Genomic DNA, 13,737 nt, shown 5'->3' with positions numbered 1-13,737 from the left:
CCTACGTGTAACGCATCATATACCGTGTAGACAGCACCATGAAAGTGTGTGCCGTATAATACAGAGTATGTGTAAAGGAGCATAGCCTGTGCACGTACTGCAGAGTTACTTTGAACTGAAACGTGGCATGGCCGTTATGTGTAGAACAGCATTTCTTGTGTATATGTAGTGGGTTCCCACGGAGACTGGAGACGTAGCTTAGAGGCAACACGGTTTATTTAAATCTTATAACAGAAGCCCCTTTTACTCCCACTACTTGGGGAGGTATGGCCTCCGGGCTAACGTGCCCTATCACTGGGGCTACGGGCTCTGAGTCCTCCGACTAAGGGTGGCCTAGGGGAGGCTATGCTGACCCGACCCAGCCAAGGTGCGGGTCTCGACCACTGGTCCGTGCTCGGCCCCGCCCCTTAAAAGGACGTCGGGTCCCGGGGTCCCAGGGTCCCAGGGTCCCGGGGTCCCAGGGTCCTAGCCTAGCCGGTCTTCAGTCTTCGTCTTCAGAGCACTGCCTCGGGCCGTCCTGGGGTCCGTCTTTTATACCCACCTCGGGGACTCTCCACCCCCGGTACCGCCCCCTTTCTGGAACCTTCCAGGTGGCTTTGGAATAACCCCCCAACCCCTCACCTGGGATCGGGGGGGGGAACTCGGCCTCTCAACGGTCCCGGTTCTCTCTCTAACTCACGGTGGCACCCCCTGCAGACTCGTGCCCGCAACTACAGGTGGTGTGTGCTTTGCATTTCCGACGCTACATATACAGCAAGATATACTCTACATAGAGAGAGCATGGCATCTGTGTGTGTGTACTGCATGACACACGGTGTACGGTGTGTAATCCACAGTGATGGGCTGCTGCTGCTGCTGCACCTGTTGACGTTGATGTCGGGGCAGGCAGAGTCCTCGCTCCGGGTCCCGGTGGCGTTGCTCCGGGGGAACGTGCAGAAGAAGGCGTTGGCCAGGAGGCAGGCGGCCTGCTCCTGAGACATCGTCAGCATCAAGCCGGTGTCCCGGCGGAGCAGCGGCAGGGGCTGGGGACACGTGCGGTGCACAGGGCGCAGCGATGTCACACGCGGCAACGGGTGGCACGGGGTTGCAGAGGAGCAACGGCGCAATGGTAACACCGATGCAGAGCACTGAGCCTGCAGCACTGGGATGTTGGGGTCTGGATCAAGGAGTTCTGAAATGCACGTAAACCAGATGATTGTTGTACACGTGAGGTTAATGCTGCAGCCCTGCAATTACTTGCTCATGCAACTGCTGGTGAAAGAACCTCCACTAGAGGGAGGTCTAGAGTGCCGATCCGGTGGGTATGTTTTGGCCAACTTTTCCACACTGACCATTCGTCTTGAAAGAGGTGGGAGTACTCGCCATTTAGCCCACTGCACGCGACCCACCGATGGACTGTGGGTGGACAAAACAGGGAATTGTAAGAATCCTGGTCAATGTTTTCAAGGCCAGGCTGGGAGATCGAACCGCGACATTTGAAGTCAATCGTGACAACCATCCCACAGTCATGGCAGCAGCCCTTTTGCAGAAATAAAATAAAATATTGGAGAGGGCTTCACACAAGAAACAAGAAGATTTAGTGGTTTGGATGTGGCTCTCCAATGAGTACAGATAGGGTACCACAAGTAGCGGTGCATACTCGGGCGCAAAGAAATAGAAGCAGAGACAAAGAATGAGATAGATCGATGCAATAAAGAATTGGCAGTGGTGCACCAAGCACGACCCCTTGCTGAGCGCTGCAGCAGCAGCCCCCCCCCACCCCCGGACCCCTCCCCACCCTCCACTTCTCACCCTGACGCCACACAACCCGTGGGTAGGCGATGCCCTCTGGTGGACAAGGCGCGGTACAGGCGGCAGCACGAGACGCCAGCAGCGTTGCGCTGCCAGGGTTACTCACCCGAACACCTCCGTACACTTACACACACCTACACACACCTCTATACACCTCTATACACTCACACACACCTACACACTTACAAAGACAAAGATCCCCCGTATAGCCTTAACAGACTGTAGAGGCAAGTGCTGTTAGCGAGCACCTATGAAGGCCGGAACGGTACACGAGGGGGTGGGTGGCCAGCACCACGCCCGACCGCCTTTGTCTCCCCAGTGGCGATGTTTACACACCGCACCAGGTACTCATTTAAGGCTGAGTCGACCTAGGGGAGGCCCAGGACTGGTTCAGATAATCGTCACTGGTGTTAGCCGTGAGTGGGAATCGAACCTGGGTCGCCAGGTTCATAGCGCAGCGCGCTAACTGCTACACTACCGCTCCCCACACACCTACACACACACACCTCTACACACTTACACACCTACACACACACACCTATACAACAACAACCGCCATTCGCCACTAAGTGCCGGTGACGTCACCACGACGCTTATGCCAGGCCAAGTGCACCTTGAGGCCACGTGAAGTGTCGAACGCCCGCTGGCAGGAGGTCACGGGGCAGACCCAGCAGGTGCCACGGGTCGACTGACCGAGATGACCGAGATGACTGGCTGATGCACCACCTGTGGCCCCCTACCGTACCAACTTGCTGTGCTTTAGCCACCCGGCGCTCCGCTCGTTGTTGTGAGCGTCGCTCCTCTGCCCTCCGTTGTTGTTGGAGGGCGACTGCCTCCAACTGCCCAGTAGCGTCCTTCACGAGCCTCCTCCACTGAGGCCGATCTTGACACTGCTGGTACCAGTCATCGGCAAGTCCACTCAGCTCCACGTCCTCCTGTACCACATCACTCCATCTCTTCTCTAGCCCGCGCCGCGCCCGTTTAGCCCCCTCGATTTTAGGCATGCGGTAGCTGGGCATGCGTGCTACATGACCCAGCCAACGCAGCCTTGCCTGCCGGAGGAGCTCACCGATGGGACTTTGCCCAGATCTTTCAAGGATTTGTGAGCTCCTCACACAATCCAGCCTGGTTAAACCCAGGATGGATCGTAGGCAGGCCAGCCTAAATGTTTCCAACCGACGAAGTTGCTCCATTAGGGGGGTCCACGTTTCGCAAGCGTAGAGAAGGGAGGGAATGACCGTGGCCGAGAAGACCTGAAGCTTCGTGCGGAGGTAGCTTCCACACAGCGTTACGCAACCGATGAAAAGATAATGCCGCTCGACTGATTCGGAGTGAGACCTCTGCTGATAAACTGGAGCCGGTCATAAGCACACTGCCCAGGTATGGGAAACTCTCCACTCTCTCCACAACTGCCCCATCACCGATTGGGAGTTGTGGGGGTGGAGTGTCTGATGGTACAAAATACCCAGGCAGGTGCTTAGTTTTGGTGGGGCTGATGGTAAGGCCCCACCTCTTAGTGGCACGCTCCAGTTTCAGCAGCAGCGTCTCCAACTCCTCTTCTGAATGAGCAGCTATTACCAAATCATCGGCATACATAACGTGGTCGATCAGCCTCCCATTATATCTGTACCAAATGGAAATTCCCCCGGTACAGCTATTGAAGGCTTCACGAACTACGCAGTCGAAATAGATGTTAAATAATGTGGGAGCCTGAGGACATCCCTGTCGCACCACAAGGTGTACAGGGGAAGGCTCTGATTCCCGGCCACGTAGTTTTACCCGGGCCCGCTCACCATCATGAAGGTCCTTAATGATCGTGAGCAGAGGGTCAGGGACTCCGAAAGCACGAAGAACAACCCAGAGCCCAGGCCTACTGATGGTATCATAGGCCTTGACCAGGTCAATAAAGCAGAGATGAAGGTCTTGTTGGAATTCCTTACACCTCTGCTGTAGCAGACGGACAGAAAATATGGCATCTGTACAGGACCGCCCTTTCCTGAAACCGCATTGGGGTTCTGCAAGCCTCTCCTCAGCGTGCCTAGCAAGGCGATGTTGAATAATCCTTGCCAGGACCTTTCTCGGCACACTTAGGAGTGAGATGCCTCAGTAGTTGTTACAGTCTGTGCGGTCCCCCTTCTTAAAAAGGGGGACCACCAGGGCATCCTTCCAATCCTGCGGTACCCGTCCAGCGGTCCAGACTGTTGTTATGATGTCATATAGGGCAGTCTGTGCACAAGCGCCACCCTTCCTCAGCATTTCGCTTGGGAGATCATCTCTGCCCGGTGCTTTTCCTGGTCTCAGACTCCGGATCGCCTTCAGTACTTCCTCAACAGATGGCACCTCAGCCAGCCACTCACAGGGGGTGACCTCCAATATTTGAGGCACCGCAGCCTCAGCAGGGTTATCCCCACTTTGTGCCATGATGTTTTCCTGGCTGAGAGATTTTCCCTCCCCCAGGACCTCACACACACCTATATACACTTACACACACACCTCTATACACTCACACACACCTACACACACACACTTCTATACACTCACACACACCTACACACACACCTCTAGACACTTACACACACCTACACACACCTCTATACACACACCCTTATACACTCACACACACCTACACACACCTCTATACACTCACACACACCTACACACACCTCTATACACTCACACACACTGACACACACCTCTATACACTTACACACACCTACACACACACCTCTACACACCTACACACACCTATACACACACCTCTATATACTTACACCTACACACACACCTCTATACACTTACACCTACACACACCTCTATATACCTAAACACCTACACACACACCTCTATATACCTAAACACCTACACACACACCTCTATACACGTACACACACCTACACACACACCTCTATACACTTACACACACCTACACACACACCTCTATACACTTACACACACCTCTATACACTTACACACACACCTCTCTACACCTAAACACCCACACACACACCTCTATACCCTTACTCACACCTACACACACACTTCTATACACGTACACACACCTACACACACACCTCTATACACTTACACACACCTACACACACACCTCTATACACTTACACACACCTCTATACACTTACACACACACCTCTCTACACCTAAACACCCACACACACACCTCCATACCCTAACTCACACCTACACGCAGGAGGAGGTGGTAGTGCGGGAACGAAAGGGCCTGGCTCGTGCGGCGAACGCGATCCGTGCGCTCCTCCGCAGCATGATGCTGTTTTGTTGCGGCCGGTCGACCGCACAGTTGGGGTGATGGAGGTTGGGCGGTGCTTACCATGACCGCTATCACCACATGCACCACACCATCTACCCACCCACCCCGTGATACACACCACACACACCACACACACCACTCACACCACACACACCACACACACCACACACACCACTCACACCACACACACCACTCACACCACACACACCACACACACCACTCACACCACACACACCACACACACCAGACACACCGCACACACCGCACACACACACACCACTCACACTACACACACCACACACACCACACACCCCACTCACACCACACACACCACTCACACCACACACACCACACACACCACTCACACCACACACACCAGACACACCGCACACACCGCACACACCGCACACACCGCACACACACACACCACTCACACCACTCACACTACACACACCACACACACCACACACACCACTCACACCACACACACCACACACACCACACGGTTCCCCGGAAAGACGGTGCCACTGGGACCGCAGCCGGGGAAGGAAACTGAGCAGCAGATGCCAGGACTGGACTGGACAATGACTGCTGCCAACAGACTAACTCTGTTCAGAGATAGGATCAATCCAATGTATTATGTAATACTTATCATTGTTGTTTTTATTATTAACGTCATGACATGAACTTATGAGGAAACAATGTAACTTTGCATTGCTTGTGAGTGCTGCCTGGGTTTGTTAAATGTGCCTTGGCTCGTGTGCAGTGTCCCGGCTGTGTGTGCGGCGGTACAATGACAACTATGTCATGAGAGAAGTTTCAGGCAATGGCCCTTCTTCAGAACGTGTACAGGCAGTGATGGGAAAAGATAATCAGGCGATTCGTCTGACACATCCGCCCCCTGACTGCCCCACTGCCCCTCTGCCAAGCTGCTCCGCTGTCCTGTTGCCCCAATGCCCTCTGCCCCACTGCCTCAATGCCCCTATGCTCCACTGCTCCACTGCGCTGGTGCTACTCTGCCCTAATGCCCCGCTGTTCCATTGCCCCACTTTCCCACTGCCATCACATCCATCACGAAGCAGCGAGACGTCCACACCACCTCATTAAATATTACCCTGATGTACACGCAGAGAGAGAGAGACCCTCGTTAAACATTAAATACTGGAGGGGGCTGCTGTGATGCAATGGCTCGTAAAATTCACTGGCAATAGAGAGATTGCTGGTTCCACCTTCTGGCACAGCAGTTGAAACAAATGGTCGAGTACTAATAGGGGTTTTCCCATTTTTTCTGGCAACAAAACTGACACCTTTTGCAAGGCATCATGTTTACATTAACCACAATACTTGCAGTCAAATGTTGCCAGAAAAAAGGGGAAAATCCCTATTAGTATATTTTGGTACTGGCAAAGGAGGTCCCAAAATGGTCGAGTATCTTACGTTCCCCTGCCTCTGTCCGCCAAACAGTACAACTGGGTACACCAAAATCGAGTGGCAAGTTGGGTGGGTAGGTGCTGGATGAATGAGTGCATCGGTGTGTGGGTAATTGGATGAGTTGGTACCTGGGTAAGTGGATGGTAGGTGGTTGAATGGGTGGATGGGTAATTGAATGAGTGGGTCGGTGTGTGAATGAGTGGGTGGCTGGGGGTGTGGGAGGTGGATGGATGAGTGGGTAATTCAGTGTGTAGATTGGTGGATGTGTGAATGTGTTAATGAGTAAGTTGGTGGTTGGTGAATGATTAGGTGGGTGGATGAGTGCGTGGGCGGGTCAGTGAGTTAGTTTAAATGAATGAGTGGTTGAATGGGTAATTAAATGAATGGGGAGGTGGATACATGATTTGGTGCTTGGGTGGGTCAGTGGGGAATTGAGCGAGCGGGGAATGAGAACGTGGGTGAGTGGATTTTTGAATGAGTGATTGGGTGAGTTCGTGAGTCTGTGTGTGAGGGGATAATTGAGTGGTTGGATGAGTGAATGGGTAAATTAGTGGATATTTGAGTGAGTGGTTGGATGGGTGAGTGGGTAAATGAGTGGGTGAATGAGTGGTGGGTGAATGGGGAGGTGATTGGGTGGGTGGGTGAGTGGGTGCGTGCGTGGGCGGGTGGGTGAGTGGATGGGTGAGTTAGTAAGTGGGCGAGTGGGTGGGTGAGTGGGTGGATACGCGGGTGGGTGAGTTAGTAGGTGGGTAAGTTAGTAGGTGGGTGAATGGATAGGTGAGTGGATGGGTGAGTGGGTGGGTGAGCGAGTGAATGAGTCGGTGAATCATTGAATTAGTGGGTGAGTAGGTGACCGAGTGAGTACTTGAGTGGGTGAGTGGGTGGGTGAGTAGTTGAGTGGGTAATTGAATTAGTGGGTGAATACGTACGTGGGTAATTGGGTATTTGAATGATTGAGTGATTGGGTGAGTGGGTGGGTGAGGAGGTGCGTGAGTGGGTGAGTGAGAGTGGGTGAGTGGGTGAGTGGGTGGGTGGGTGAGTGGGTGGGTAAATTAGTGGATGAATGAGTGGGTGGGTGAGTGGGTGGGAGAGTGAGTGGGAAAGTGAGTGGGAGAGTGAGTGGGAGATGTGAGTGGGAGAGTGAGTGAGTGGGTGAGTGGGTGGGAGGGTGAGTGGGTGGGTGAGTGGGTGGGTGTGTGGTAGGTGGATGAATGAGTGGGTAATTCAGTGTGTAGATTGGTGGATGTGTGAATGTGTTAATGAGTAAGTGGGTGGTTAAGTTGGTAAATGATTAGGTGGGTGGATGAGTGAGTGGGCGGGTCAGTGAGTTAGTTTAAATGAATGAGTGGTTGAATGAGTAATTCAATGAATAGGGAGGTGGATACATAATTTCGTGCTTGGGTGGGTCAGTGGGTAATTGAGCGAGTTGGGAATGAGAACGTGGGTGAGTGGAATTTTTAATGAGTGATTGGGTGAATGGGTGAGTTCTGGAGTCTGTGTGTGAGTGTATAATTGAGTGGTTGGATGGGTGAATGGGTAAATTAGTGTATATTTGAGTGAGTGGTTGGATGGGTAAGTGGGTTAATGAGTGGGTGAATGAGTGGTGGGTGAGTGGGGAGGTGATTGGGTGGGTGAGTGGGTTCGTGGGTGGGTGGGTGAGCGGATGGGTGGGTTAGTAAATGGGCGAGTGGGTGGGTCAGCGGGTGGGTGAGTTAGTAGGTGGGTGGGTAAGATAGTAGGTGGGTGAGTGGATGGGTGAGTGGGTGGGTGAGTGGATGGGTGAGTGGGTGGGTGGATGGGTGAGTGGGTGGGTGAGCGAGTGAAAGAGTCGGTGAATCATTGAATGAGTGGGTGAGTAGGTGACTGAGTGAGTACTTGAGTGGGTGAGTGAGTGGGTGAGTGAGTCGTTGAGTGAGTGGTTGAGTGGGTAATTTAGTGAGTGGGTGAATATGTCCGTGGGTAATTGCGTATTTGAATGATTGAGTGATTGGGTGGGTGGGTCTGAGGACCAGACATGGTTGTGACCACTCCATCCCCTTCGAGCGCCTTGCTGGCCTTCATCGGGGCTCACTACCAACACGAGCTGCCCTAGATATGTAAATGAGAATCAAAATCTGAATATGTAATCATACTGGAGGAATCTAATGAGCTATAAATCTTTTTTTCAGAGATGTCCAGTAGGGGCGGGTTTGAACGTTACAGCAACAAACAATCAAAAAAATACGATCGGAGTGCAAGGTATAGGAAAAGTAAACAAATCAGTAAAAAAGTTACTAAGCAATTTTTGTTATCTTATCAGGCAACATCCAATGAGGTATTAGCTTATATTTCAGAAGCCACTTGACCACAAATGATAACTCATGTCTGGGGGCAGCTATTGAAGGCAGCCTGAGATGAACATGATGTATGCTGAACTTCTTTCGCACCGTACATAGCCAACCGTGCTAATCCGAAGTGCCGGGGAAGGACAACAACAGTAATAGGTTAGGGACAGGGCTATAGGCTCAGGGCTATAGGATGTAGGGGCACTACAGGTTCTCCACAAGGCACGTGATGCCCTCTAGTGGACGAACGCACAACTACAGCTGCTGCTGCTGCAACGCAAGGAACAAGACAACCGGGATGTACAGCCTCCACATCTCCACTTCTCCACGCACACAAAGCGAGTGGTGCTTCTCAGCCGCACAACCTTCTCAGAGTGCATCTCATCATCAACATTAACTCAGCACAAACAGCACCCTGAAACAGGCTTCGTCTCTCAGTGTCTCATCAGCAGTCAGGCTCGCTTGAACCAACACTGGTGAACTGCCAGATGTTACTGACAGGGAACCACTCTGTTAGACGAGCCTTTTGCCCGTCCAAGGACGGGTGTATTGCAGTAAATGTGAAACTTGCAAGCGACAAAGCAGACCGCGACGTGATATTTATTGCATCCACTCGTGTGCAATCTGTAAGGCCGCGGTGACACGGACCTATTTCATTTACAGGTTATCATCCCTTGTTCATCATGACGTCCTTTTTACTTTGATGTCTCAACTGCGTTATGCAGATCGCGTCACGGTGAGGGTTGTTCTGCCTTTGTTGTCGTGAGGGTTGTGAGTTGACGCCGAGGAGGGGGGAGGAGGCGCCTCGGCTCCCCATGTGGAATGACGTCACCCACTAATTATTATGAATGGGGGGGGGTGTCCATGTGGAGGACGTCACCTGCTCATGAATATTAATGAGGGGGGCTGGTGGATGTGGAGTGACGTCACGAGCGTTAAGGACAGACATTCCTGGGTGATGAGAGTAGATCTATGGGCCTGCTTCAGCACAGGACCGTGTAGCGCAGTGGCAGGAGCCTGGCGCTGCTGCTGCTGCCACTGCGGTGCACGGCGGAGACGCGGCGCCCTCTCGTGGGCGAGTCTCTGGGGCTGCAGATTATTGGGTGAAGCTGCGTTGGCAGCGACGCACGAACGCAATTCAAGACGACAAACTCAACACATTGGCCAATCACCCTGTGGCCTGAAAGAACCTCGACAGGCGGGAAAGTCGCGCCATGGGACTTGTGTCCAGCCCAGCGGCTCTCCTCGTCACCAGCGGGGGGACGACCTCGCGAGAAGCCGCCTCGTGGAGGTGGTGGAGGTGGTGGAGGTGGTGGTGGTGGAGGTGGTGGTGGAGGTGGTGGTGGAGGTGGTGGTGGAGGTGGTGGTGGAGGTGGTGGTGGTGGAGGTGGTGGTGGTGGAGGTGGTGTGGAGGTGGTGGTGGAGGTGGTGGTGGCAGAGGTGGTGGCGGTGGCGGAGGTGGTGGTGGAGGTGGTGGTGGAGGTGGTGGTGGAGGTGGTGGAGGTGGTGGTGGTGGAGGTGGTGGAGGTGGTGGTGGTGGAGGTGGTGATGGAGGTGGTGGTGGAGGTGGTGGAGGTGGTGGAGGTGGTGGTGGTGGAGGTGGTGGAGGTGGTGGAGGTGGTGGTGGAGGTGGTGGAGGTGGTGGAAGTGGTAGAGGTGGTGGAGGTGGTGGCGGTGGAGGTGGTGGAGGTGGTGGTGGTCGTGGTGGAGGTGGTGGTGGAGGTGGTGGTGGTGGAGGTGGTGGTGGAGGTGGTGGTGGTGGTGGTGGAGGTGGTAGTGGAGGTGGTGGAGATGGTGGTGGTGGTGGAGGGAGGTGGTGGAGGTGGTGGTGGTGTTGGTGGTGGAGGTGGTGGTGGTGGTGGTGGAGGTGGTGGTGGAGGTGGTGTGGAGGTGGTGGAGGTGGGAATGGGACGCGAACCCTGGAGGTCTCCTCCTTCTCGTGAGCTAAACGACCTCACCCGCTAAACTTTAACCGAGTGTCCATGTCGTGAGGTATCCGAACTCTGCTCACTGCAAGGGAGTAAAAATCGACGGACGCTCTGCACGCGTGACGTCATTTGTCCGCCCTCGCTGCTTCCTATTGGAAACCGCATTGCTTACGATCTACGAGTTTATAAAGGTCTTTAACATAGTTGTAAGTGATCATACGGATTGAACATTTGTCGTAGTTATTTTATACGAGCAGATTCGTACATAATTATTCACCAATCAATAGTCAAATGTAGAGTATAATTTCACACATGTATAAATCACCTCACTACACCCCGCTAATAACCTAACGAGGAAGAAGGTCGCGCAAACGAGTCGCCTTGTAACGAGTGCGTGGTCTCGGTGCGTGCGTGGTGAAGTCGGCGCGGGAGGTCGGGGGGCAAAGGGACGCGGCGGGGGGCGTAGACGCCGCCGCCGCGTGTCGTCTGCGGAGTCCCTCTCGCGTCTGTGGCCACAGCGAGACCCCCGCGACTCGACGGCGGCGCCAAGTGGAGACCTCGGGTCGGCCCTGTGACGTCACCGCCTTGCCACGCGGTGGCGCCACAGCGCGGCAGCAGCGGCAGCAGCGGCACCTCGCGGTTTTGTTGGTCGTAGCACCGAAATAAACTTACTAGCGTAGCAGCTACACGCTGTGGGGGCTCGGTGCGTGGGTGTAGAGGGGCTTGTGAAACGTGGACCCCCCTAATGGAATATCTGCGCCGGTTAGAAACGTCTAGGCTGTCCTGCCTACGATCCATCCTGGGGTTAACCAGGCTGGATCGTGTGAGGAGCTCACAGTTCCTTGAAAGATCTGGACAAAGTCCCTGCAGGCAAGGCTGCGTTGGCTGGGTCATGTAGCCCGCATGCCCAGCCACTGCATGGCCAAGCAGCTTCTGTTTGGCCGGATAGACGGGCCTAAACGGGCACGACATGTTCTTTGGGTCTTTCGGTAAAGTCACGTAGACAGGTTCAAAGAAAGAAGCAGTCACGAAAGCGTTAAGTCAAGATTTGGGCACGACATGGGCTGGAGTAGAGATTAACTGATGCGGTACGGGAGCATGTGGAGCTGAGTGGTCTTGCCTCTCTCCATTGTACCCACTACATTAGTATGTTGAAGGGTGTGTGTAAGTGTGTGTAAGTGTATAGAGGTGTGTGTGTATGTGTGAGTGTATAGAGGTGTTGTGTAGGTGTGAGTGTATAGAGGTGTGTGTGTAGGTGTGTGTAAGTGTATAGAGGTGTGTGTAGGTGTAAGTGTAAAGAGGTATGGTGTAGGTGTGTGTAAGTGTCTAGAGGTGTGTGTGTGTATAGAGGCGTGTGCGTAGAGGTGTGTGTGTGTAGGTGTGTGAGTGTATAGAGGTGTAGGTGTGTGTGAGTGTATATAGGAGTGTGTGAGTGTATAGAGGTGTGAGTGTATAGAGGTGTGTGTAAGTGTCTAGAGGGGTGTGTAGGTGTGTGTGTGAATGTATCGAGGTGTATGTGTAGGTATGTACGTGTATAGAGGTGTGTGTAGGGTGTGTAAGTGTATAGTGGTGTGTGTAGGTGTGTGTGAGTGTATAGAGGTGTGTGTAGGTGTGTGTAAGTGTATAGAGGTGTGTGTGTAGGTGTGTGTGAGTGTCTAGAGGTGTGTGTAGGTGTGCGTGAGTGTCTAGAGGTGTGTGTGTAGGTGTGTGTGAGTGTATAGAGGTGTGTGTAGGTGTGTGTGAGTGTATAGAGGTGTGTGTGTAGGTGTGTCTGGAGTCTGGGACTAGGAAAGGCACCGGGCAGAGATGATCTCCCAAGCGAAATGCTCAGGGAGGGTGACGTTTGTGCACAGACTGCCCTACATGACATCATAACAACAGTTTGGACCACTGGACGGGTTCCGCAGGATTGGAAGGATGCCCTGGTGGTCCCCCTCTTTAAGAAGGGGGACCGCACAGACTGTAACAACTACAGGGGCATATCACTCCTCAGTGTGCCAGGAAAGGTCCTGGCAAGGATTATTCAACATCGCCTTGCTAGGCACGCTGAGGAGAGGCTTGCGGAGCCCCAATGCGGTTTCAGGAAAAGGCGGTCCTGCACGGATGCCATATTTTTTGTCCGTCTGCTACTGCAGAGGTGTAGGGAATTCCAACAAGACCTACATCTCTGCTTTATTGACCTGGTCAAAGCCTATGATACCATCAGTAGGCCTGGGCTCTGGGTTGTTCTTCGTGCTTTCGGAGTCCCTGACCCTCTGCTCACGCTCATTAAGGACCTTTATGATGGTGAGCGGGCCTAGGTAAAACTACGTGGCCGGGAATCAGAGCCTTTCCCTGTACACCTTGGGGTGCGATAAGGATTTCCTCTGGCTCCCACATTATTTAACATCTATTTTGACCGCGTAGTTCGTCAAGCCTTCAATAGCTGTGCCGGGGGAATTTCCATTTGGTACAGATATAATGGGAGGCTGATCGATGCCCGGGTGCGATCAAGGGATGGCTCCCTATTGGTCAACCACGTTATGTATGCCGAAGATTTGGTAATAGCTGCTCATTCAGAGGAGGAGTTGGAGACGCTGCTGCTGAGACTGGAGCGTGCCACTAAGAGGTGGGGCCTTACCATCAGCCCCACCAAAACTAAGCAACTGTCTGGGTATTTTGTACCATCGGGCACTCCACCCCCACAACTCCCAATTGGTGATGGGGCAGTAGTGGAGAGAGTGGAGAGTTTCCCATACCTGGGCAGTGTGTTTATGACCGGCTCCAGTTTAACAGCAGAGGCCTCACTCCGAATCAGTCGAGCGGCAATATCTTTTCATCGGTTGCGTAACGCTGTGTGTAAGCTACACGGTCTGTCGCTCCGCACAAAGCTTCAGGTCTTCTCGGCCACAGTCATTCCCTCCCTTCTCTATGCTTGCGAAACGTGGACCCTCCTAATGGAACATCTTCGTCGGTTGGAAACATTTAGGCTGGCCTGCCT

Source organism: Lethenteron reissneri, chromosome 63 (genome assembly GCF_015708825.2).
Source record: "Lethenteron reissneri isolate LAM-NWPU_2019-01 chromosome 63, ASM1570882v1, whole genome shotgun sequence".
Lineage (NCBI taxonomy): Eukaryota > Metazoa > Chordata > Hyperoartia > Petromyzontiformes > Petromyzontidae > Lethenteron > Lethenteron reissneri.
This window is presented reverse-complemented; position numbering follows the sequence as displayed.